Genomic DNA, 26,004 nt, shown 5'->3' on the forward strand with positions numbered 1-26,004 from the left:
AGTGACTGGAAGCCAGTGTCCAGTGGCATACCACAGGGATCTGTGCTCGGTCCCCTATTATTTGTAACTTATATAAATGACATAGATGACTATGTGGGGGGTAGGATTAGTAAGTTTGCAGATGACACAAAGATTGGCCAGGTGGTTAACAATGAAGTTGAGTGCCTTGGGCTACAGGAAGATATAGACGGGATGGTCAAATGGGCAGATAAGTGGCAGATGGAATTTAACCCTGAAAAGTGTGAGGTGATACACTTTGGAAGGAGTAATTTGTCAGGGAAGTATTCAAAGAACAGCATGACACTAGGAAGTTCTGAGGAACAAAGGGACCTTGGCGTGTGTGTCCATAGATCTCTGAAGGCAGAGGGCATGTTAGTGGGGTGGTGAAAAAGGCATATGGGACACTTGCCTTTATCAATCGAGGCATAGATTACAAAAGTAGGGAGGTCATGTTGGAGTTGTATAGAACCTTAGTGAGGCCATAGCTGGGGTCCTGTGTGCAGTTCTGGTCGCCACATTATAGGAAGGATGTGATTGCACTGGAGGGGGTGCAGAGGAGATTCACGAGAATGTTGCCTGGGATGAAACATTTAAGTAATGAAGAGAGGTTGGATAGACTTGGGTTGTTTTTGTTGGAGAAGAGAAGACTGAGGGGCAACCTGATCGAGGTGTACAAGATTATGAGGGGCATGGACATGGTGGATAGGGAGCAGCTGTACCCTTTAGTTGAAGGGTCAGTCACAAGGGGGCATAAGTTCAAGGTGAGGGGCAGGAGGTTTAGGGGGAATGTGAGGAAAAACCTTTTTACCCAGAGGGTGGTGACGGTCTGGAATGTGCTGCCTGGGAGGGTGGTGGAGGCGGGTTGCCTCACATCCTTTAAAAAGTACCTGGATGAGCACTTGGCACGTCATAACATTCAAGGCTATGGACCAATTGCTGGTAAATTGGATAAGGTAGGTATGTCAGTTGTTTCTCACATGTCAGTGCGGACTCGATGGGCCAAAGAGCCTCTTCTGCACTGTGATTCTGTGATAAAGGATCCGGATTGCATAGTTTGTTCGGGGTGACCGGGTTGGTACAGAGGCAGAGAACATAAGGAGATCATTGTTAGGATAAACACTTGCTGTTTATTTACAAACTAATCTCTACAACTATACCTGAGTGCTCACAGCATAAAACTCTGTCTTCACTCATCAGTGACTAACTCAAAACTCTCTCATATAGAGGTAGCCCACGCTACTCTGCTATTGGATATAAAAATCATGTGACCTTATATTAGGTATATTACCTATCAAATTACCACATCCTGCCACTTTATAAATCATTGGTGCGACCACACATATAATGGTGTACAGTTCTGGCTGCCACAGCACTGGAAGGGATTACAGCTAAACTGAAAGGATACAGAAGAATGATTGAGTGCATGGAATGGTTGGATTGTGAGCGGTGATTCTATAAATTGGGCATATTCTCACTGGAAAAGAGAAAGTTGAGGTTGCTGTCTTTAGGATTCCAAAGGGACTAGATAACGTAGACCATGACAAGTTATTTCACCTTGTCCAGAACCCAGTAGAACATGGCCAGCACTTGAAGGCTGTTGGGTGAGGATATATCAAAATTAACTTATGGAAACAATGGGCTAGATTTTATCAGCAACAAAAAATAAAAAATACCTGGAAAAACTCAGCAGGTCTGGCAGCATCGGCGGAGAAGAGTACAGTTGTGTTTCGAATCCTCATGACCCTTCAACAGAACTAAGTAAAAATAGGAGAGGGGTGAAATATAAGCTGGTTTAAGGGGGGGGGGGGCGGAGAGAGAAAGGGCGGATGGTTGTTTGGACAAACAAGCAGTGATAGGAGGAGATAACCAAAAGATGTCACAGACAAAAGAACAAAGAGGTGTTGAAGGTGGTGATATTATCTAAAAGAATGTGCTAATTAAGAATGGATGGCAGGACAAGCAAGGTACAGATAGCTCTAGTGGGGGTGGGGTGAAATAAGACTAAAAGGTATAGACAAATGATCGGTGGAATACATTAAAAATAATGGCAATAGGTGGGAAAAGAAAAATGTATATAAATTATTGGAAAAAACAAAAAGGAGAGGGAAGAAATGGAAATGGGATGGGGAGGGAGTTTAAGGTCTAAAATTGTTGAACTCAATATTCAGTCTGGAAGTCTGTAAAGTGCCTAGTCGGAAGATCAGGTGCTGTTCCTCCAGTTTTGCGTTGAGCTTCACTGGAACAATACAACAAGCCAAGGACAGACATCTGGGCAAGAGAGCAGGGTGGAGTGTTAAAATGGCAAGCAACAGGGAGGTCTGGGTGATGCTTGCGGACAGACCGAAGGTGTTCTGCAAAGCGGTCACCCAGTCCCCTCCTTTTTGTTTTTTTCCAATAATTTATATAGATCTTTCTTTTCCCACCTATTTCCATTATTTTTAATGTATTCCACTGATCATTTATCTATAACTTTTATGCCCTTTTAGTCTTATTTCACCCCACCCCCACTAGAGCTATCTGTACCTTGCTTGTCCTGCTATCCATTCTTAATTAGCACATTCTTCATTCTTTTAGATAATATCATCACCTTCAACATCTCTTTGTTCTTTTGTCTGTGACATCTTTTGGTTATCTCCTCCTATCACTGCTTGCTTGTCCTAACAACCAACCCTCCCTTCTCTCTCTCTCTCCCACCGCCCCCTCCCCCACCCCTCCCCCCTTAAAGCAGCTTATATTTCAACCCTCTCCTATTTTTACTTAGTTCTTTTGAAAGGTCGTGAGGACTCAAAATGTCAACTGTACTCTTCTCCGCCGATGCTGCCAGACCTGCTGAGGTTTTCCAGGTATTTTTTATTTTTTGTTTTGGATTTCCAGCATCTGCAGTTTTTTTGTTTTTATCTAAAATTATTAAATTTTATCAGCCCCCTTGGCATGGACTGGGGACCAGAAGGGGGCATAAAATGACATGTGGGATAGCGGTACCCCTCGTCTTCCTGCTGCCATACCATCTTGACAGCAGTGGGAGAGGTGGTAAACAGTTCTCCCACCCAGAGGCCAAGTGAACCATTTAACGGTTGAGGTGCGGGGTCGGGACCTGGAATTCATCCAGATGTTGGGTTCCTGGCTCTGCTTTGAAAATCTGGTCCATGGTTTCCAATGCTTTCCAAAACTGGAGTTTACCTCATGACATCTCTGGATCCATTTTAGACTAATTGATAGGGACTGATTGCTACGATTAGTCAGCAACTCCATTATTATTTTATCGTGTGACTATCGGACTGGTAGATGGTAAATTTGATGGACCTTGATTTTTTTTGTCCAGTAAATCCTATGTTCCAATGAAAGCAGTGCAATTGGGTTTTTCATTATACTTGATCATGATGGATGGGGTTACAGGTTCTGTACTTCATGGGTCAAGAACATTTGTACGTTTTACATACCTACCTTGCTATTCACTCATTAACTTCTCAAGGATCAACCCAACAAATCACAACTGTGTTACAATGTCCTCTTCTTCTGTTTGATATTTTACATTTTTTTATTTTGTTTTTTTATCTGCTTTCCTTTTCTCTTTCTCTTAATCCACTCTTTTCCCATGCTTCTTTTTTCTCTTTCTGTCTATATATTGTTTCACTTTAATTCACACTATTTCCTTACGTATTTCACTCTCTGTTTCTTTTTTTATCCTTTCCTTTTAATGGCCAAGGAGATAAGCCATTGGACACAATACTCAAGGTCCCAGATACAAAATTTTCATTTGCCTTATTATGCTATCAATAGTCCAGTATTTTGTGGCACAAATATAGTGCAATGGTAATGATGAGCTAGTAGTCCAATTCACAAAATCACAGTGCAGAAGAGGCCCTTCGGCCCATCAAGTCTGCACTGACATGTAAGAAACAACTGACCTACCTACCTAATCCCATTCACCAGCACTTGGCCCATAGCCTTGAATGTTATGACGTGCCAAGTGCTCATCCAGGTACTTTTTAAAGGATGTGAGGCAACCCGCCTCCACCACCCTCCCAGGCAGTGCATTCCAGACCGTCACCACCCTCTGGGTAAAACGGTTTTTCCTCACAAACCCCCTAAACCTCCTGCCCCTCACCTTGAACTTATGCCCCCTTGTGACTGACCCTTCAACTAAGGGGTACAGCTGCTCCCTTTCCACCATGTCCATGCCCCTCATAATCTTGTACACCTTGATCAGGTTGCCCCTCAATCTTCTCTGCTCCAACAAAAACAACCCAAGTCTATCCAACCTCTCTTCATAACTTAAATGTTTCAACCCAGGCAACATCCTCATGAATCTCCTCTGCACCCCCTCCAGTGCAATCACATCCTTCCTATAAAGTGGCAACCAGAACTGCACACAGTACTCCAGCTGTGGCCTCACTAAGGTTCTATACAACTCCAACATGACCTCCCTACTTCTGTAATCTATGCCTCGATTGATAAAGGCAAGTGTCCCATATGCCTTTTTCACCACCCCACTAACATGCCCCTCTGCCTTCAGAGATCTATGGACACACACGCCAAGGTCCCTTTGTTCCTCAGAACTTCCTAGTGTCATGCCGTTCATTGAATACTTCCTTGTCAAATTACTCCTTCCAAAGCGTATCACCTCACACTTTTCAGGGTTAAATTCCATCTGCCATTTACCTGCCCATTCGACCATCCGGTCTATAGCTTCCTGTAGCCCAAGGCACTCAGCCTCACTGTTAACCACCCGGCCAATTGTTGTGTCATCCGCAAACTTACTAAACCTAACCCCCACATAGTCATTTATATAAATGACAAATAATAGGGGACCGAGCTACTGGACACTGGCTTCCAGTCACTAAAGCAACTAAGCAGCCACTTTAGCCCTAACAAACCAAGGGCACTGGATCCCAACACAGGATCACCTCATAATTTTGGCTTAATATTGGCCTTTTAATGCATCACAACAATTGATTTGCTTTACTCACAAGCATTGGGAGCGATAGTCATAATGTAGTGTAAATCACTTTTACTTTCCAGATTTTTCAAATCTTATTTTCTTTACATTCAAGCAACTTTCTTTTCCTGGATTTTTTGTCTCCACTGTGCTCGCAGATCCTAGCCCCTGAACATTCGCAAAGATATTAAGCAAAAGAGATCCCAAACAGAAGGCTGTGGGACCCCAATGGTGATATTCTCTCAGACTGTTGATAATCCCTGTGCCACCACACTCTGCTTCTATTCTCAATCAGTTAAGCTTTCACTGTAAAATATTTCCACTGATTCTCACTTTCTTCATTTTTAGAACCCTTGGTTCTGGAAGAACTGTATCAAAACATCATTGAAACCCAACTACACCATACCCCCAATCAAGTTCCATTGTCATACCCTCAAAGTAAAGCAATAATACAGTAGGAAGGTGTCAATTTCTGGATCCCCAATTGATTAGCTTTACAATTTTATTTCTATCCAGATCTCTTTCTACCTCAACTTCACTGATCTATAGTTTTCTGGTTAATTTTGCTACTTTTTTTATGGAATAACATCTGCCTTTCTTCATCCTCAGACATCTCTCCTGGATTCGATGAAAGGTTTGTAGTTGAGATCCTGTAGTTTCCTCCCTAAATTCCTGAAGCATTCTTGGATGCACGTTTATTGGTCTTGAAATGTATTTACCTTAAGTTCATATTGCTGTTCAGCAATCATACTTGTTGTAATGTGAATACTGTTACAATTTACCTCTGCAAAAGACCTCTAGTCCAAATTAGTCACCTGTGTTCTCCTGGGCCAAAACTGAGGCAAAAATCTTCTTTCATAGTTTTGCAGCCTGTGTTGCATCAACTGTCCTTGCCACTGGACCCTCCCAGTCAGCCACTGCACACATGGTCCACATCCCCAGAACACACCTGCACTCCATAGTTCCTCAATGCCCTGTTCTCCAGGGAAAACCAATAACTTCATCAGCCATAAATCATCAATGAGTGAGTTCATAGATTTACATCAGGAGCTGGCTTCTCTCATGTCCAGTGTCCATTAACTGTGTACATGTTGGCATTAGAGCACCATAACTTTAGTAGCAGTATTTGTGAATAAGAAGGATAACCACTCCATTAATGGTCAGCTATTTTCTGTTCACAGTAACAGGGTAATGAATTTATACAAAGTACACAGGCAGCCGTCAAAATGCTGTTACCCTGCAATACTCAACCATTTCCCCCAGTATTCAACCTTTCCATCAGCATGATGGTTGTTGGCTGGGGTACGAGCAATACATGGTCTATTATACCTCTTCACAACGTCATAAACAAATCAGTCATAATCAAAACCATGCAATTACTGAGATGATCATTGAGAACACCACAGGGCTGCTGAAGCAGAGGTTCAGGTCTCTGGTCAGGTCTGGTTGGGGAGGTCCCTAAAATATTCCCTACAAAGCCTCCACATCACAGCAGCTTGCTACATTCTATATAACTTTATCATCCACAGAGAGACCTGCACTTGGGTGAGACACAGCAACAGCTTCAGTCCTCATTGAGCTAGGAAGACCAGAATGAAGGCTAGGAGGCAACAGAATAAGAATGGCACTGGGAATCTGGATATATAGACTTCAGAATGCAGATTGAAGTTGTGAAACTTGCAAATATTTGCAAGAGTGTATGAAAGGTTGCAAATAAATATGCAGCCACCTTGTTCAGTTAAATCATCAGTCTAACCTTCTCTATTGAGTTTCCTGAACCACTAACATAGAACGCTCCAAACTCTTGAATCTTACAAGAAGTGGAGTGGGAGGAAGTGTAGCAAGTAGTTCTGGGAGTCTTTGGGCTTATAGGTGATAATAGTTTAGAGCCTATCCCCAGATATCGAGACAGATGAGTCAAAGGGGAGAAGATTATCTCTGCCTTCTTGTACTTTAAGGCTTTTGCCTGTCTAATTATCTGTAGCAAAGTGTGTTGACAAATTGGAGGAAGGATCCAATGGAAAATGGATAACCCTTAAGTGATAAGTTAATCCTCCGACAAGTTGCACAGCTGCTATTGTTAAAGAAACACTTGCAGTGTCAATTTTGAGTCCACTCTGCTGTAGAGTTGAAAAATGGCAAGGTGGGGACGATTATCATACCTTGTGCTAATGTCTCAGATATCAGTATCTGAATTTCCTGCAGAACTGGGCGATGTCTGTTTTCCATGCAGAGGAAGTTTGATCTTAACAAATGAATTCAAACACAAAATCGATTGATGCCTGCTTGCCTTATTCAACAGTTGACGCATGTCCCCATGAATTAAAAATGGTTGTCTCTTTACAGGCAATGGCTGAAATAATTTATCTCTTGCTGTATGTGTCTGTAATATTTTTATGCATGAAATACAAAGCACAGTGATTCTAAATTGAGCTGATCCTCACATTGATTCTCTTGGAACTTTGTTCAAGAATATGATGGATCAAAAAGTACAAACCATTTTACAAGTAGGATTTCAATGCTTCTAGGGCAGAATTGTATAATGAATCCTCCAAACCACACTGGAGATGTTAATTTTCTCTGATTGTAAGTCAAAAGAAATTAAATAATTTAGGCACTCATCGTTGTTCACAAATGATCTAACTAAATTCAGTCCTTGCTAAACTTCAGTTGATGCTATTACTTGTAATAGTTACTAGCAGTCACTTTGTATCTTTGGGAAAGGCACACTGTGTTAGAACATGATCTGTTAATCCCTGGAACCTTAGTTTGAATCTTGTCCAGATAAATGCAGCTGAAGGTCTCCAGACGGCTGTTAAGGGACCTAAATGGAATGAGATTGAACAGTCTCAATTCAGTTTTCAGTAACCACAAGTCCAAAGTACAAAACAACTCAAGAATTTGCTCCTAATTAGTACATGTTCTTGGCAATCTTCCCAAGATAAACTACATAGAAAGAGTTTAGGAAATGTAACTGTTGTACCAGTCTAAAGAGATTACAGGATGCTGTGTGAGTGTTAGGAACTGGGGCATTGGCATGCTGAGAATGTCACACTGCATGTGATCTGAAAGGGCTTCATAATTTGTTGAAGATTCATTCACCAAAATTGTTACCTTTCTTCAAGGGCATAAACTATGAAAGTAATGAAGAATGAAAGATCGCATCAAGCACTGGATCTGAAAATTGTTTTCAAATACTACTTAAAGACTTGTATTCTTTTTATCTCTGTTTTTATCACAGGTTTTTTTTGTTTTTATCCTTGTATTCTTGCTGTTGTATGATGCCATACACTTTTAATTCACATAACACTAAGCTTTATTGCATTGTGAGTTGTGCTACATTGCCCCTCCGATTCTTAATGCATTTTTGGAAGGACCCCAATGTCTATTTAAGATGGGAATGTACCTGTTAAAGTGTGGTTGCATTCCCTCGTGCCAGATTTTGCTGCTAAAATACTGGAAGAAGATCCACCAGGAGAATGAATTGTAGTGTAGTCCCTGATTTTCCGATGTCTTCCTGGAGGTCCTCATGGAAATGGTCAGGGTGAGGAGCGTGGTATTGTTTCCTCCCCCCATAGGAGCATACTCAGTCTGACTATCCACCAGGACTCAGAGGTGGCTGAGTAGAACAGTGCCAGTATCACCCCCAAGACCTGACTCCAGGAAAAGGTTCAACAACATCCCAAAAGCAGCAAGGATGCATAAAAATCTTCATCTCTCCATCACTCTCAACTTCCTTCAACATCCCCACACTCTCAGCAATTCCCTTTCCTCCTTCAGCATGCAATCACAAATGAACACTACACTACCTGTCCTTCTCATTTCAAATAAATTCAGCTCTACCTTTTAAATCATGGTTGTACAGTGCCTCTATACACCCAACCTCAACTAGGGTGGCCTGTGGGCCCTCTGCTTTTTTCTTGAATGACAGCCAACCAGCCCTCTCCTCAGCCAAGCTGAACGTGTTCTTACATTGACCAACTTCTCTGACTCCTCTCACTTCCTCCAAATAAAAGGTGTAGCTATGGGAGCCCATGGGTTCCTAGCTATGCCTGCCTTTTTATGAGAGTGTGGATCATTCATTATTTCAGTCCCACTCGTTCACTTCAAATTTCCATCCACCCCTTGTCTTCAAGTGAATCATCTCCCACTCTTCCCTTCTCCCCTTTGACTCATCTGTCTCGATATCTGGGGATAGGCTCTAAACTATTATCACCTATAAGCCCAAAGACTCCCAGAGCTGCTTCCTACTCTTCCTCCCACTCCACTTACTGCAATACTCAAGAGTTTGGAGCCTTCTATGTTAGTGGTCCAGGAAACTCAATAGAGAAGGTAAGACTGTTGATTTGACTGAACAAGGTGGCTACATATTTATTTGCAACCTTTCATACACTCCTGCAAATATTTGCAAGTTTCACAACTTCAAGCTGCATTCTGAAGTCAATATATCCAGATTCCCAGTGCCATTCTTATTCTGTTGCCGCCTTGCCTTCATTCTGGTCTTCCTAGTTCAATAAGGACTGAAGCTGTTGCTGTGTCTCCCCCAAATGCAGATCTCTCTGTGGAGGATAAAGTTGTATAGAACGTAGCAAACTGCTGTGATGTGGAGACTGCACTACAATTCATTCTCCTGGTGCACCTTCTTCCAGTATTTTAGCAGCAAAATCTGGCACGAGGGAATGCAACCACATTTTAACAGGTGCATTCCCACCTTAAATAGACACTGGGGTCCTTCCAAAAATACATTAAGAATTGGAGGGGCAATGTAGCACAACTCACAATGCAATAAAGCTTAGTGTTATGTGAATAAAAAGTGTATGGCATCATACAACAGCAACAATACAAGTCTTTAAGTAGTATTTGAAAACAATTTTCAGATCCAGTGCTTGCTGCAATCTTTCACTCTTCATTACTTTCATGGTTTATGCCCTTGAAGAAAGGTAACAATTTTGGTGAATGAATCTTCAACAAATTATGAAGCCCTTTCAGATCACATGCAGTGTGACATTCTCAGCATGCCAATGCCCCAGTTCCTAACACTCACACAGCATCCTGTAATCTCTTTAGACTGGTACAACAGTTACATTTCCTAAACTCTTTCTATGTAGTTTATCTTGGGAAGATTGCCAAGAACATGTACTAATTAGGAGCAAATTCTTGAGTTGTTTTGTACTTTGGACTTGTGGTTACTGAAAACTGAATTGAGACTGTTCAATCTCATTCCATTTAGGTCCCTTAACAGCCGTCTGGAGACCTTCAGCTGCATTTATCTGGACAAGATTCAAACTAAGGTTCCAGGGATTAACAGATCATGTTCTAACACAGTGTGCCTTTCCCAAAGATACAAAGTGACTGCTAGTAACTATTACAAGTAATAGCATCAACTGAAGTTTAGCAAGGACTGAATTTAGTTAGATCATTTGTGAACAACGATGAGTGCCTAAATTATTTAATTTCTTTTGACTTACAATCAGAGAAAATTAACATCTCCAGTGTGGTTTGGAGGATTCATTATACAATTCTGCCCTAGAAGCATTGAAATCCTACTTGTAAAATGGTTTGTACTTTTTGATCCATCATATTCTTGAACAAAGTTCCAAGAGAATCAATGTGAGGATCAGCTCAATTTAGAATCACTGTGCTTTGTATTTCATGCATAAAAATATTACAGACACATACAGCAAGAGATAAATTATTTCAGCCATTGCCTGTAAAGAGACAACCATTTTTAATTCATGGGGACATGCGTCAACTGTTGAATAAGGCAAGCAGGCATCAATCGATTTTGTGTTTGAATTCATTTGTTAAGATCAAACTTCCTCTGCATGGAAAACAGACATCGCCCAGTTCTGCAGGAAATTCAGATACTGATATCTGAGACATTAGCACAAGGTATGATAATCGTCCCCACCTTGCCATTTTTCAACTCTACAGCAGAGTGGACTCAAAATTGACACTGCAAGTGTTTCTTTAACAATAGCAGCTGTGCAACTTTTCGGAGGATTAACTTACCACTTAAGGGTTATCCATTTTCCATTGGATCCTTCCTCCAATTTGTCAACACACTTTGCTACAGATAATTAGACAGGCAAAAGCCTTAAAGTACAAGAAGGCAGCCTGGGTACAACAGCTGCCAAATTTTCTATTTTAGATGCTTGCATGCCTGGGTGTGAATGGGCTACAGATTGCTTTTAAATGTTTAAAGCATCAATCGGGTGATTATACTCCAGAGACAGCATTTTGGAGAGACTCGGTAAAACTATCAGTAATGGCTGACGATCTGAAGTGGGATCGATTAATGTGTTATACACAGGCAGGTTGTTTGAGATTAACACTGCTAATTTCTTTAGTATGAAACTACATGTTTAAAAATGTTGAATATTCAGCATTTTACATAATTACATTTACATTTAATTTTCTTAAAAGCTCATCATTAGCAAAAGAGACCTAACAGTTCTACAAAAGTAACAAATGAACATATTTGAATATGCAGTTAACGAATAAAAGGGTATGTATATGGGATGTTTTCAACATTTTTAAAAAGCAAGTCCTTATATTTTAATTTTGTTTAGAAAATTATATTATGATATTTATTTAATTATCCTCTCCAATATCATATATAAATGTATGAAGCATGTTAACAGCATGCATTTTTATTGGAGAGCCTGAATAATTTAAGTTCTAATAGATTCAAAAATGTAATTTACAGATAATCTGTATTGACAAAATATTGTACAATGATAGGTGTTGGGTGTTGGAGTGCTCTTACAATACCATAAAGCTAAGTATATTGGTGCAAAATCAATAGATATGCCTGAGCCAATGGAATATATTTTGTGTTAAATACTCTAATGTGTCAACCAGAATCTAAGTTCAATTATTTGTACTTCATTGACCTAAAGTTTAATCAAACTTACTGAACTATGTAGTGATACATCTCAGTTTAAAACAGTACATTTAAACTCTTCACCTATTTTAGTTTTGGTGGAGTAAGCAAAAATATGTATTGCTGTGATGTCCATATTAAAAAAAACTAAAAACCCAGGAGTACCAATAATGCTCTGTTGCTTAAGTACGGTCAAGTGATCCTGAAAAGTCATAACTGCATAGTTAGAAGAGAAATAAAAGGACTGTTCTTCTAATGTCCAACAGCTCTGCATTGCAGCATGGAAGCGAATGTGTTTATGCAAGTTGACATCATGTGAGACCAAATGTCAACAGCCAACAAAAATTCCTTTGGACAGCCAACAGATGTTGTGCATGTACTTTTATTTCAAACATTTCAAGGTAATTACAAAACAACCATTATTCGTTGTAACATGGAATGCAGCCAGCAATCCATCAAAGTCTGGTCTACTGATTAATATTGTAGTATGCAAAAATTATGAGCATTAGTAGTTAATGTTTCACGGTCAGTATTATACAGTTGACGTAGTTCTTTTGGCTTTGTGCAGCTGATAACATTGCAACACAATCTGTTGCTCAGTAACCTAGACCACCTTAGCCTCATTGTAGAAGTGGTTCAGTACTCATTTAGCCATGCATTACCAAGAGTCTGAATTGACAATTTTGCAAGTCCCTAGATTTTCAGAAACATTTGTGGCTCACTTTCTGGTACTTTAACCATCATCGCAAAGTGAGATTTAAAAAAAAATATTGATCTGGCTAATAATTTCTATCCTTTGATGAAGAAATTCATGGAATCATTTAAATGGTGCCTGTGCAGAATGAAAACTAATTAAGCTCCTCTACAGAAAATCAAAGTTAATACTAGTTAGTGGACTCAATCGTCTCAATTCATTCCGCACAATGAGTTTGCCACCCCTAGCACCATCGTGATGGTGAATCTATGCTTGCTGCTTTGCTGCTGTCTATAGTATTAATGGTATACGTTCTCATTGTTATTGCCTAGGCAGTAAGGATTGCCTGGGTAAATCTGGTGGAAAGGCTCATATGCAAGTAACTAAAACGCCTTGATTTTCCTTGCACTGAAATTAATAAACAGAAAACCCAGAAAGTGTTTATTTAGGAGAAAATACACCATTTCACAAATAAGATATAGAACAAAAAGCCCAATCCCATAAAAACTCATAAAAACAGTATGTAAATAATTGAGAATTCAATGAACTCAACCTAACAACCATAGAACCATAGAAAAGTTACAGCACAGAAGGAGGCCATTCAGCCCATCTTGTCCATGACAGACTGAGGACACCCAGGCGCCCTTTCTAATGCCACTTTCCTGCACCCGGCCCATAGCCCTGCAGCTTACAGCACTTAAGGTGCAGATCCAGGTACTTTTTAAAAGAGTTTAGAGTTTCTGAAATACCACCAACTTGGGCAGTGAATTCCAGACACCCACTACCCTCTATGTAAAAAAGTTCTTGCTCATGTCCTCCCTACACCTTCTGCCACTTATCTTGAATCTATGTCCCCTAGTTCTAGAATTCTCCACCAAGGGAAACAATTTTATCCTGTCCACTCTATCTATTCCCCTCATAATTTTGTACATCTCAATCAAGTCACCTCTCAGCCTTCTTTGTTCTAAGGATATTAACCCCAACCTATTCAGTCTCTTCTTGTAGCTACACTTTTTGAACCTTGGCAACATTCTTGTAAACCTCCTCTGCACTCTCTCCAGAGCTACTACGTCCTTCCTGTAATGTGGTGACCAGAATTGTACACCATACTCCAGTTGTGGCCTCACCAGTGTTTTATACAATTCCAACATTATATCCTTACTTTCATATTCTATACCTCTACCAATAAAGGGGAGCATTCCATATGCCTTCTTTACAACCTTTTCTACTTGAACTGCTGCCTTCAGGAACCTGTGTACTTGTACGCCAAGATCTCTCACTTCATCTACCCCTCTTAATATATTCCATATAACTGTAAGAAATTGTATTTTTTAGAATATTATAGAATTAGCAGACAGCGTGAGGGCATCTTGCACAGCAGTCATAGGCTGTGAAGGATTAGTTGCACCAGAGACCCTGGGATTGTTAGAGGTTAGTGCTTAGGATGTTCTGCACACTGCAGCTTACTTTTCACCACCACATTCTTGGGCTATGGAAGCTATGTCCTCTTTGCTAGATTTTCTACTATAGCTATTTCTACCTATTTTATGCGCTGAATTTTTGCTTCTTTACTTGTCTGATTATCATTACTCCTTTTTTTTATTCATTCATGGGATGCGGGGTGTCACTGCTTAGGCCAGCATTTATTGCCCAACCTGTTCGGAGGGCATTTAAGAGTCAACCACATTGCTGTGTGTCTGGAGTCACATGTAAACCAGACCAGGTAAAGGTGGCAGATTTCCTTCCCTAAAGGACATTAGTGATTTTACGGCAATTGGCAATGGTTTTTACAACAATTGGCAATGGTTTCATGGTTATCATCAGACTTTTAATTCTAGATTTTTACTGAAGTCAAATTTCACCATCTGCCATGGTGGGATTCAAACCCTGGAACCCATAGCATTACCCTGGGTCTCTGGAATACTAGTTCAGTGACAATACACTATGCCACTATGCCACTGCCTCCCCCTTTATTTTGCATCATCGTCCTCTTCATCAATGAATCATTCCTGCCCTCCTAGGACCTTTCCCTTTGTTCTTTCCTTTCTCCTCACGTCCTCTTTTCCTTCACTCTGTACTAATCTAACAGCTGGTAATCTCCACCGTCTTCCAAAAAGTCATCAAGCTGACATGTTCACCCTGTTTCTCTCTCCACAGATTCCTGTTGGAGTCTTTCCAACATTTTCTGTTTTGATTTCAGATTTCCACCATATATAGTATTTTTGCTTTTGTTTCACTATCAATTCTGTTTCATTCTAAAGAATTCCAATACATTACTCAGACATGAGATACCTTTCACAAAATTGGTTTGACTTGGAACTATTGCCTTTATTTCTATTGGATTTTCCTTAATTACTTCCTTAAGTGCTTTCCACCATAATGTGCTCCTCGCCTTGGAACAGTGTTTAATGTTGTACAGTCTTGTAGAATCACCCCAATATTTAATAAGCTGCAAAAAACTCAGCCATAGCTTCCTCTATTTGCATCTCTTTAAGTACTTTAGAGTTTGTTCCAACTGGTTCTGCTGTTCTATGAGCATTTAAAGGGAAAGAGGAAAAAAGTCTAGGGGGGATACTCTGAATTTCAAGTACTGCCTAATATCCTTATTTATAATACATTAAAAGTCTTGAATACAGTGCGCACATCTTGTAAGTGAAACATTTATGCAGTTATTCCATCATGCCCGTCTGTAAAACTTTTCTATCACATTAAAATGTTTTTGAGACTCTCTCTTCTATGTACTTCTTATTAATAGGTTCTTGTTCAATGATTGTGACTGACTCCAAAAGTGCCTTCCAAACTGCATCTCCCAGTTTCATTCTGCTCCTCTTTAGCCCAGCAGGCTTGCGGAGTGAAGAAAACACTCTGCTATATTTTTGGTAAGTTTATATTATTAGCTTCTAAAAATGATTCACTCCTGCCTGCCCACAACTGCTGTTGCCTCAGCTTCTTCTGCTTCACCCATTGTTATTTCCTGGGTCTTGTAAGAAAACTTCTTTTCAAACTCCTAACAATATATGCCAAGGAAGCAGACATACTCACCCCAAACTGTTTGAAGTTTACTTCCCACATAGCTCTAGGAGTGAGTCAACTGGCAAAACTACCTTACATTAACCAGTTCAGATTCAATTTAAGTTTTAGTTCAACTCTCGATTAGGCTAGCTACTTGCCAAATCATCAAGAAAGATTTCAGGCAACTGGTCCTGCACTATATAGGTTATTTGTTGTTTTAAAAATCACACTTTATGATTAAAATTGGGTACTCAAACATTTAAACATTATGAATAGATACAGAGTTATCTAACAGCTGGATAGATTATTCCCCCAGACACTGGTGGTGATGTTTCAGAGCATATGCAACCTTGTCTTCATCAGCACTGCGGTTAACTCATTCCCCTTCCTTTCCTGGGATGCTTAAACTAATTCCTGGACTGTTGAGTGTTACGATCTGGTTAGGGACTGTTAACGTTTAAAGAAGAAATCGAAATGCCCAGTAATTAACTAACAGAACTACGCTCAAGATTTTACGATTTTAAACAAAAAAAATGATTGTAAACAAAAAGAAATTAAATGAAGTAAGCTCCATTAACTTAACACTGTTACTTATGGACACTTATGCTACAAACTCAGTTCTACTTTGTACTCCCTGCACACCCCTCCACCACCACGCCACCCACCCCACCCCTACCCCCCAACACCCCAATCCCAAAGAGTCTCCTTATTTTACGAAACCTTGAAGGTTCATTAATTTTTTCTCTGGGATTGAGCCAAAAGCATAGAACAGCTCTCTGGAATTCACTCTGAATTCTCTTCAGTGTTCCAGGTCGCCAAAGTATAAGATTTCATGGGATCCTTCCATTAGCTATTGGCTAAGCGACCCTCTAATTTCTTTACAGACCTCATGACTCTGGATTCCACAGCTCAACCATGGCCCTCCCTGTGACTCATGTGGACTGACTTAAAACATCTGAAAACACCCTTGGTTTCCAATAGCCCACTGCTATAGCTTCAAACTGCAACAAGCTGATTACTTCCAGGACTCCAGCTACAAAATGCTAATTGTCTTTCACTGAGGATCACTGTAGATTTCTTCCTTTAGCTTCCAGTTAGATAAATCTTCTAGTCATTTTCTCCCGTGCAAACTTTGTCTTACACTGAATACCAGATTCCAATTGCAGGCTGCATCATGGACGATAGTTTTAACAGTTACTCTACTTCAGGTGTTGGTCTAGCTTTATCTCTTGACTTTGAAGTAGCTACAGTCAATAAGACCCAAAGCTGACACAGCCTCTTAGTTGCTTTTCCAAACATCAACCAGTCTTGCCAGCTGGCCATGCCCTAACTGAATTCACAGAAGTAACACAAAGCAAAGAATGTCACTAAGCTTTGCCCACCTCCATGCCCAGAGTTTGGGTGGTTGGGGGTTGTCAGCTTCGCTCCGGATGGGGTGGTTGGCAGGTGATTGGGGTTGTGGTGGTCAGGTCAGTGGGCGGTAGGGTTAGGTCCGAGGCGTAGTCAGGTGAGGTGGTCGGGTTGGGGGGGTAGTTGAGTAGGGTTGGGTCAAAGAGGTGGTCAGGTGGTTCGGGAAGTAGTCAGGTTGGGTCAAGGGGTGTTCAGGTGGCCAGAGGGCATGGTCAGGTCAGGGTGGGTTAGTCGGGTTGGGTCAGCGAGGTAGTCAGTTAGTCAGGGGCATGATTTGGTGGGGTGGGGTGGGGAGAACGGGGAGTTATTTGTGTAATTAAGGTGTTAGACCAGGTTTTAACCTATCTAACATCTCCTGGGTAACTATTCCGGTAAGTACTGTGGAACTGTTCAAAGTCTCTGAACCTAACTCAGAGTTAGGGACATTTGCAGAGTGCAAATGGGGAATTGCCCTTCAGACGTTTTAAATTTTCTGGGCAACTGCCACCTAGGTCCGCATGTCAGGACTTCCACAGTGTCCCAACCTACGTCTGCAGTTGTAAATCCAGTCTCCGACAATCCAGAGACCATAAGGTTTGGCCCAATTCCTCTTGTCCTGTCATGCTGTAAAGACACCTTTTCTACCTCTGCTGGATAAAGGTTCTTATAAAACAAATAGAAACTAAATGAACTCACACCATGACTGCTACTCCTACAAAACAAAGCAGGAAACAGCTTGATCTCACTATTCCAGAACGAGTTCTAGAAAAAGATCCCTACAGACTGGTTACATAAATTACTAGTACGTTTAATCCAGAGAGGTGTGAAAGTCCTCTATTTTATACTTTAATGTCAAATGAAGGGAAGTCTCCTTACATTCCCTTAATCAATTAAGATGACACACATGCTAAAAAGTCTAATCCCCCACTTCATAAATTCCCCCTTTTTTGTCATTACACGTGTGCAACCCTATGGAATATTTTGTATTTATATTTTTACGGCCATCCTACTGATCTATTTTCTATTTCTCAAGAGTTTTTGATGCAAATGGAGAGGTACAATGTGTTTATACCTCCCAAGAGTTATTAGAAATGGATTGAGGTAGAGATAATGCTTTCTCATGCTGGTAAGGAATGTTTGTAACTTTACTGGTGTGTTTATTATAGAAGCTTTGAATTAGCTGATGGTTTTTCCATTGCTCAAACTCCTGAGAGCTTTGATAGCCTAAATGTTGTCCAAGCACTCAGTCAATAGCTGAGCTCCATTCTGTGTGGGCAACTTTCATGCTAAAATCTCCATCAGACATTTCACAAGGCATTCCCTGTTTGAATCCTGAAAGCTCCCTTTGCACAATTTACAGGACATGTTTTCTACAACCTCCACCACCATCTTTGTAAAATCACACAAAGTTACCCACTAAGAATATTAATCCAGTGACAGCCTGCATTCCCAGTGCCATGCTGGGGAAATGCCTATAATAAACTATGTCATAAAAGCTGAGGGCAGGATTTTCTTTTCGTCAGGCGGGAGGCGGTGGGCGGGCCTGGGGGTGATGGTATAACGGACCGCCACCCGAGATTGGGCCCCGACCGCGATTTCACGCCAGTGGGCCAACTAAGGCCTGCCCAGCATGAAACGCGGCTCAGCACTGGCCGAGAAGGGCCAAGAGGGGGTGGGAGCCTGTCGGCCACTGGATTCTATGGCGATCTGGCAACCGGTTTAAAAGTGGCCCAGTCAGCCCCTGGAAGGTTACCACAGAGAACGTCTCCTGTAGGTTCTCAATGGAGTCGAGTGCAGCAGCAAACACAGGTGGTAGCTCAGGTCGGGACACTAATGTCCTTCATCCTTACCTGGTCTGGCCTACATGTGACTCCAGACCCATAGCAATGTGGTTGACACTTAACTGCCCTTGGACAAGGGCAATTAGGGATGGGCAATAAATGCTGGCCGAGCCAGTGATGCCCACATCCCATGAATGAATAAAAAAAGACAACAATATAGGAACGTCGCAGACCAGCAGAGGCCCCCGCTAGCCTCCTAATCCTTTCAAGGTATGAGCAAGATGCCCTGGAGCTGCCTGTCATCTCTGCAGGCTCCTCTCAGGGTGCTCTGGATGAAGGCAGCAGCTCCACCGCCCCTCTGCCAGTGACCATGGCATCTGATGAGGTTGTGGCGACTGGGGAGATGCCAGCCATGCACAGGCTCCAGTGGTTGCCCGCCAAAGTCATCAAGGCCTACAAGACAGCAGAGTCAGCAGGCTGTATCCAAAGCCGGTGCCAGCAAGGGGGGAGCACATAGATGTAGTACTCGCGAGTGTAAGTTAAAGGCACCATGAGCCCAAGAGGGACAGGTCGCGGATGATTTTATGTTCATATTTGTTAACTTTATGTATACTGGTCCGATGTTGAATACCAGAATTGTTTCTGTTAACATTATTGAATTGTCAGAATGACATAAATCATGTTTTTTTCTTCATGGCCTGAGTATGCTTCACCTTTTTATTTCATTGGTGCGGGGAACACAGAATGTAGGTGGCTCTGAACTCTATTGCACAGGCACTTAACTGAAGGAGTGTTCGATCACGGTGTCCCTGCTACCCTGCAGGTTACCAACATCTGCCTCCACACCCTTAATGTTCTCCTCAGTGTTCCTCTTTGGACTCATTACTGGACTCATTATCTGTGGCCTGTGCAGCTGTCTCAACTGTCTCAAGATCCTTTCCCTCCAGTGGGTCCCCCCCTTGCCAGTGCCAGATTGTGGAGAATGCAACATGCAACCATGATCGGTGACACCCGTTCTGGGGGGTAATGTAGTGCTCATCCTGAAAGGACCAGGCATCAGAAGCACATCAGAAACAAGTAAAATCAATCAGAAATCTGCAAACTACAAATAATCAAGTATAAATATTAACAACATAGGCTGAAGTTTTAAAAAATAGACATGACTGTCTAATCCCAGGTAGACACTTGCTGGGAATCTAGAACATGAGGCAGTCTCAGCATAAGGGTTGATCACTTAGGACTGAAATGAAGAGAAATTTCTTCCTTTGGAATTCCCTACCACAGAGGGTTGTGGACGTCCCATCATTGACCATAATAAGGTTGGGATGGACAGATTTTTGGTCTCTCAGGGAATCAAGCGATATGGTGAGCATATGGGAAAGCAGAGTTGAAGCAGAAGATAAGTCATGGTCATGTTGAATGGCAGAGCAGGCTCATGGTCAACTCCTGCTCCTATTTCTTATGTTTTTATGAATATGAAGAGGAATGGCTTAGCCAATGTCATCTCCCATCATTTCCATCATCCCATTGCACTCTAACTCCAGCTTCTTCTGCTCTAACCTATTCCAAGAATCTTCACTATGCTGCCCAGACACTCACTGTGCACCATGGACACTTCCAAAATGAGATCCTAAACATCAGAGCTGCACTCCAGATAACCCATGAGCAATTCCATGGGAAATACATTCATAGAAGACGGGTGTGTAGGGCTGATTCATTGATCAGGAGTCCTGGCTCAGGGACAGCATTTTCAGGGAGTGTTGGTTGGGCAATTACAGGCCCATAGCCTCTGATTTTCTCTCCATTAAACTACCTGGTGCACACTGTAGATGGCAAACCTCAGTTCTGCTGAAGGGTCATGAGGACTCGAAACATCAACTCTTTTCTTCTCCACTGATGCTGCCAGACCTGCTGAGTTTTTCCAGGTAATTCTGTTTTTGTTTTGGATTTCCAGCATCCGAAGTTTTTTGTTTTTATCTCAAAATCTTACAGCTTTTTACTGAAGCAAAACAGTTTAAAGAAATAAAAATAAAGCTCAGTAATTTTATAAGGAGCTCTTTTTATCTGCAGGCAGAAATTAACAATTGTTTCTGACTGATGTTAATATTTTACAAGCAGTACATTAACATGAATTTGCTTAACTAGTTAACTTCCCCATATGAAGTGTTTGAGAAGATGCTTAAAAGAGCAGGTTGGGTTAGTAGCCAAATGTTCTACTCCAGACCCCAGGTTACCCAGGAGAAATGCTTCAGGACACCCCCAGTATGATAGAAATTTATGTGATGTTCTCAAAAGGAATACGTAAACCTTTCTGCCCTTACAGAAATTTGCCATTCCACCAAACTGTTCTGATGATGTTATCAGTGTGGAAGATCTGTCTTGTCCGTTGGTGGCTACATTTGTTCTGATTGGAAAGGGCATACGACTTAGGCCGGGATTTTCCCTGCCCGCCATCATCAGGCATGTTTGGTGGTGTGAACGGACAACATGGCAAGAAGGCCAAAGGTTGGTTTCACAATGTTGTTTGCAATCATCCGCTCTGGACGTCGGAACCTCATTGTAATGTATCAGCATATCATTATAAGGCCAGCCCACTGGGCTCATTCCGCCCCCCCCGCAATCTCTACTGGATCGTCCACCCACACTGGCGGGAAAACACACCGATGTGTTTCACAACAGCATATATAAGGTGTGCACCTGGTGAGCTGCACTTCACTTGGGACTTCAAGGTTTGTTTGCCTACCTTGCTTCGGGCAGCATTCGCAGTCATCAGCGCCAGGCTTCACAGACAGCACCACATCACTTTTAGAGGGGCTCACGGGTAGGTCTCGACCTTCCAGATCAAGCTATGTGTGGGTGGTTTTTCAACAGCTGCAGGGCTAGGCCTTGCTTGGGGAAGGGGGAGAAGTGGCCTCAGAAAAAGGAAAAGGCTGCAGGACAAGGGCTGTACTGGGGAAGGAGAGTATCTATCCCAGGGTGTGTGGGGGGGCACATGTTGATATGTGCAAGCGGCCTCAAGATGGAGAGGGCTGAGGAGATGAGGCCAGATGGACATGTGGGGGTGTGTGTGAGAATAGGTGGTGATGTCCCGTGAGCTGGCAGTGAGTGAGTTGCCAGTGAATGTGTGATGGGCTTGAACGTGTGAGTTTAGAGTGATGAGATGGTTGCCATACCCTGGTTGCACAGATAAGGTAATTCATCCTCTATCTGCATTGGGTGGTTAGCCTCTTCTGTGCAGCATTGGCACTGATCACCATGGCCATCGCACGGCTGTACTTTAAATGTGGTGCCTAACATGATGAAGCAGCGAGGTGACGGTGTGGCAGGCGAAATGGAGCCCATCCACCATTAAAACGGCATGTTTCCCGGGAAAGCATAATTAATGCGGCGGGTTTGGGACGATACGGCATGAAACGCCACTATTGCTGCTGGCGGGTAAAACATTTTACCCACCCGCTACTGCACCTAGTGCAAATCCAGGATGATTCTGCCCCTAAACAACTTTCCAGATCCAGGAAGACCATCAGGGTATTGATCAGCAGAAATGTAAACTATAGACCCCAATTGTGATATCTCTGCTGCTCTTTTTTTACAGAGTGAATGGAGCAATAGTGAGAGTAAAATTGCAGAATGTTATTTAACATTGACTACCTACTTGTGGTCTGACACAGAACTGATAAATGATTAGCTTTGAGCTGATTTCAAAAGCAACTTTGTACTCACATGGTTTCTATCTTCCTGCTGATTAAGCCATCTTGTTGAAAGAGTAGGATCGTTTTACCAGCGAGAAGGTGAAGCAAGCAACCAAAACTACAGTCTGACAGGCTAAGGCCCTCATGTTCCTCCTTGCACTAGTTGTGTATTGATTGCTTCACACTTGTCTCCTGAGTGTCTTAAGAATTTGCCAAGTGCAGAGGGTACATTATTTTAACATGATGTTGTGCAAGTTGCTGTGGATTATCCATAGATTGATATATAATTTAAAAAGGACAATCTCTGAAAATCTTTTCACAGATCCACAAAAAGCTCTGCACCTGTAATACCAAGCAGAACCACGTCGCACTGTGGATACAATGGGGAGAAGGAATGCTTATGACTGGCAGAAATCAAGCTGTTTTCACTGCTGCTGATTGGCTTTCACGTTGCAGGAGTTGAATTAGATTATACATATCAATCCAGTTATAAGGCAAATTCTCACTTTCCATTTGAGTCAATAAATCGCATATGGCTTCCCTCTTTTGATAAGTTGTAGATTCTGCCTTATCAGTAATTCCACTCACCTCCAAAATTACTATTGCTAACCCAGCTTAACAATTTTAAAAATCGTAACCATTCACAATTTCAATGAGGACTCAGTTCAGCCAGTTATATGTATCTTCTCATTTTACACATAACACATAACCTTCCTGAATTTAAATTAATGTAAGAAGAAATATTATCGTGTTCCTATCAATTACTTGATTAATTATACATAGATTCCTCTCTTTGTTTCATTTTTTGACTTAATTAACAATAACTAATTGCTCGATTTCATTTCATCGGTTCTCCACTTGCTAATTATAGTAACAATCAATAGTAATTACTGCTTTAAGATCCCAAATCTAAACCATTAGTTTTGTACTCCCCATCCGGCTAGGTGTAGGCTGTCCATCGTGCATAGTATCTGATCATCCAGGAAGCAAATTCAATCCCCTTCAGGTGAGAACCCTTTAATAACCACTTATTCAAGTCAGTTATCCTGTCCCATGTCCCAAATAGCATTCCCTCCTGTGCCTCCCTGCCCTTTACTTCTCTCCCTCCTCTCCTTTACTGTCAAAAAGGGGGGAGGTTATTTCTACCTCTCCCCCCCCCTCCCCTCCATAGAGAGGAACTTTATAAATATATTAGGAAAAAACGAATAAAATGTCCCAAATAGCATTGCACTCAACTCAGGTGTCCCAGATTTTAGTTTCAACTTACCCACCATATGTTTGTGCAGATGACTCTATCTATCATGAATCAACTCATGATGAATCCTCACATGCAATGAAAAGCTGAAAATAAACCTGGTGATGGAACCATTGATAATGTCAATCAGCATGAAGGCTAGTGAGGGAGGTTGATAGTCAAAATTAGTGGCAATGGGGCTGAGTAAAGAGGGACAAGATAAACTCAGAAAGTACATGAGAGATAATAGGAGAGAAACTACATGAGCACGAGCAGCCTAAGTCAGTCAGGAGCTTGGTGGAATATTTGGCTGGTTGAGCAAAGGAAAGGGGAGGAGTAGAAAAGGCAACTGAACAGATGGTCTCAATTGAGGTGGCAAAGAAGTCCATGTCCGAGGTGAGGGTGGAGTGGGTGAGTTAAAAGGGGTTAAGGAGATGGTAGTAGGATAAAGAATCATGGAGTTATTGTTGCTCCTGAGATGATCCTGTAGCAGTGGCAGGGCAATGTGAGGCCCAATAGTACTCCAGAGGTCTAGTCAGATTTGGGTGATGGATGGCTAAATGAGTTGTGAGCCATTGGAGGAGAGTAGAGAATGAGGATTTTAAAGGAGAGGTAAGAGAGGTGGAACAAGGATGGAGGGACAGACAAAGGTGTGATTGATGGCAGGACCACAGGGCCATGATGATGGTTTATGCAGAGTGGGTGGTGAAATGTATAATCAGATAGGGAGGTTTCAGTAAAGACAAGGGGTCTCCATACCCATGAGTCAAGTTTCAGTTAAAGCTCTGATACCACAATCACCTGAGACAAAGGAAAAAGGCTGTGTTTGCTGGAGGTTAATCATATTAGCCCAGGACATCACTCCAGGAGTTCCTTAAGGTAGCATTATAAGCTCAACTAGTTCTACAGAACCATGTTTCCCTCCATCAACAGGAGTGCAGCTGTTTGCTGATGACTGTACAGTGTTCAGTTCCATTTGCAATTCCTCAGAAAATGAAGCAGAATATGTCCACATGTAGCAAGGCTTGAACAACATCTGATAATTGGCAAGTAACCTTTATGCCATGCCATAGCCAGACAATGACAATCACCAACAAGCAAAAACCTAGCCATCTCCCATCAATGTTCATATAAGGATATATAGAGACCATAGGTCAGAATCAGGCACTCAGCCTAACTGATCTAGCAGTACTTATGCTCCACATGAGCCTCCTCCAACCCGGTGTTCTCTAACCCTATCAGTATATCCTTTCTCCCTCATATGCTTATCTTAAATGCATCTGTGCTATTCACCTCAACCTGTGGTAGAGCATTCAACATTCTTACCACTCTTTGGCTAACGATGTTTCTTCTGAATTCCTTATTAGTGACTATCTTATATTATGGCCTCTGGTTTTTCACACCCCTAAAAATGGATACATTTTCTCCACATCTACCTTATCAAACACTGTCATAAATTTAAAGACCTCTATCAGGTCATCCTGAACCTTCATTTTTCTAGAGGAGAGTGCCCCAATTCAACCTTTCTTGATAAGTATATCCTCTAAGTTCTGGTATCATCTTTGTAAATCTGTTTTGTACTTTGTCCATTGCCTCTATATCATTTATATAATAAGGATATCAGAGTATTCCAAGTGTGATCTAACTAAGGTTCCATACAAGTTCAATATAACTTCTCTGCTTTTCAATTTTATCTCTTTAGAAAAATAACCCCAGTGCTTGCTTTGCCTATTAAATGGCCTTATTAACCTGCATCGCGACTTTAGTGGCTTGTGTGTCTGTACCCTTCAGTCCATTCTTCCCTTTACCTTATTTAGATACTTATCACCCAGGCAACATGTAGACTCCTTATTCTCCCAACAAAATGCACCACCTCAAATTTATTAATAATGCAAGTTTATTAATGTTGGAAGCAGTGAGGAGTTCCAACGGGAATGGCCCAGAGCATTTAAACAGCACAACAGCAGTGCAAGGAGAACAAGGAGTGCCATGAAGCATGCTGAAGCAGCAGCAGGGGCATAGAAAACCCAGAGAAAACCTGGAAAGTGGCATTTCAGTCCACAAAGTGGATGAGCCCATGATGCCAATTTTAGTGATTTAGTATACACGCTAAAATTTCAATTGTAGCTGGGTATCATTGATCGTGAAGTAACAATCTTAAAAAAGGGAAAATAAATAAATAAGTTATAATCATTGAAATTGATTAATTACTCACCATTTAGAAAACTGATAAAGTGGTGGTGAGCAGAGAAGAGGAGCGCTAAGAATAGTAAAGTGGGTGAATAAACAGTAAGTTGTTTACCTAATTCTAATTAGGCCTATCATTAAAAAAGGTTAGAGATAGCAGGGCAGGTGATGTACTGGGGCTGTCGTAGAT

This window comes from Carcharodon carcharias, chromosome 15 (assembly GCF_017639515.1).
Source record: "Carcharodon carcharias isolate sCarCar2 chromosome 15, sCarCar2.pri, whole genome shotgun sequence".
NCBI classification, from domain to species: Eukaryota; Metazoa; Chordata; class Chondrichthyes; order Lamniformes; family Lamnidae; genus Carcharodon; species Carcharodon carcharias.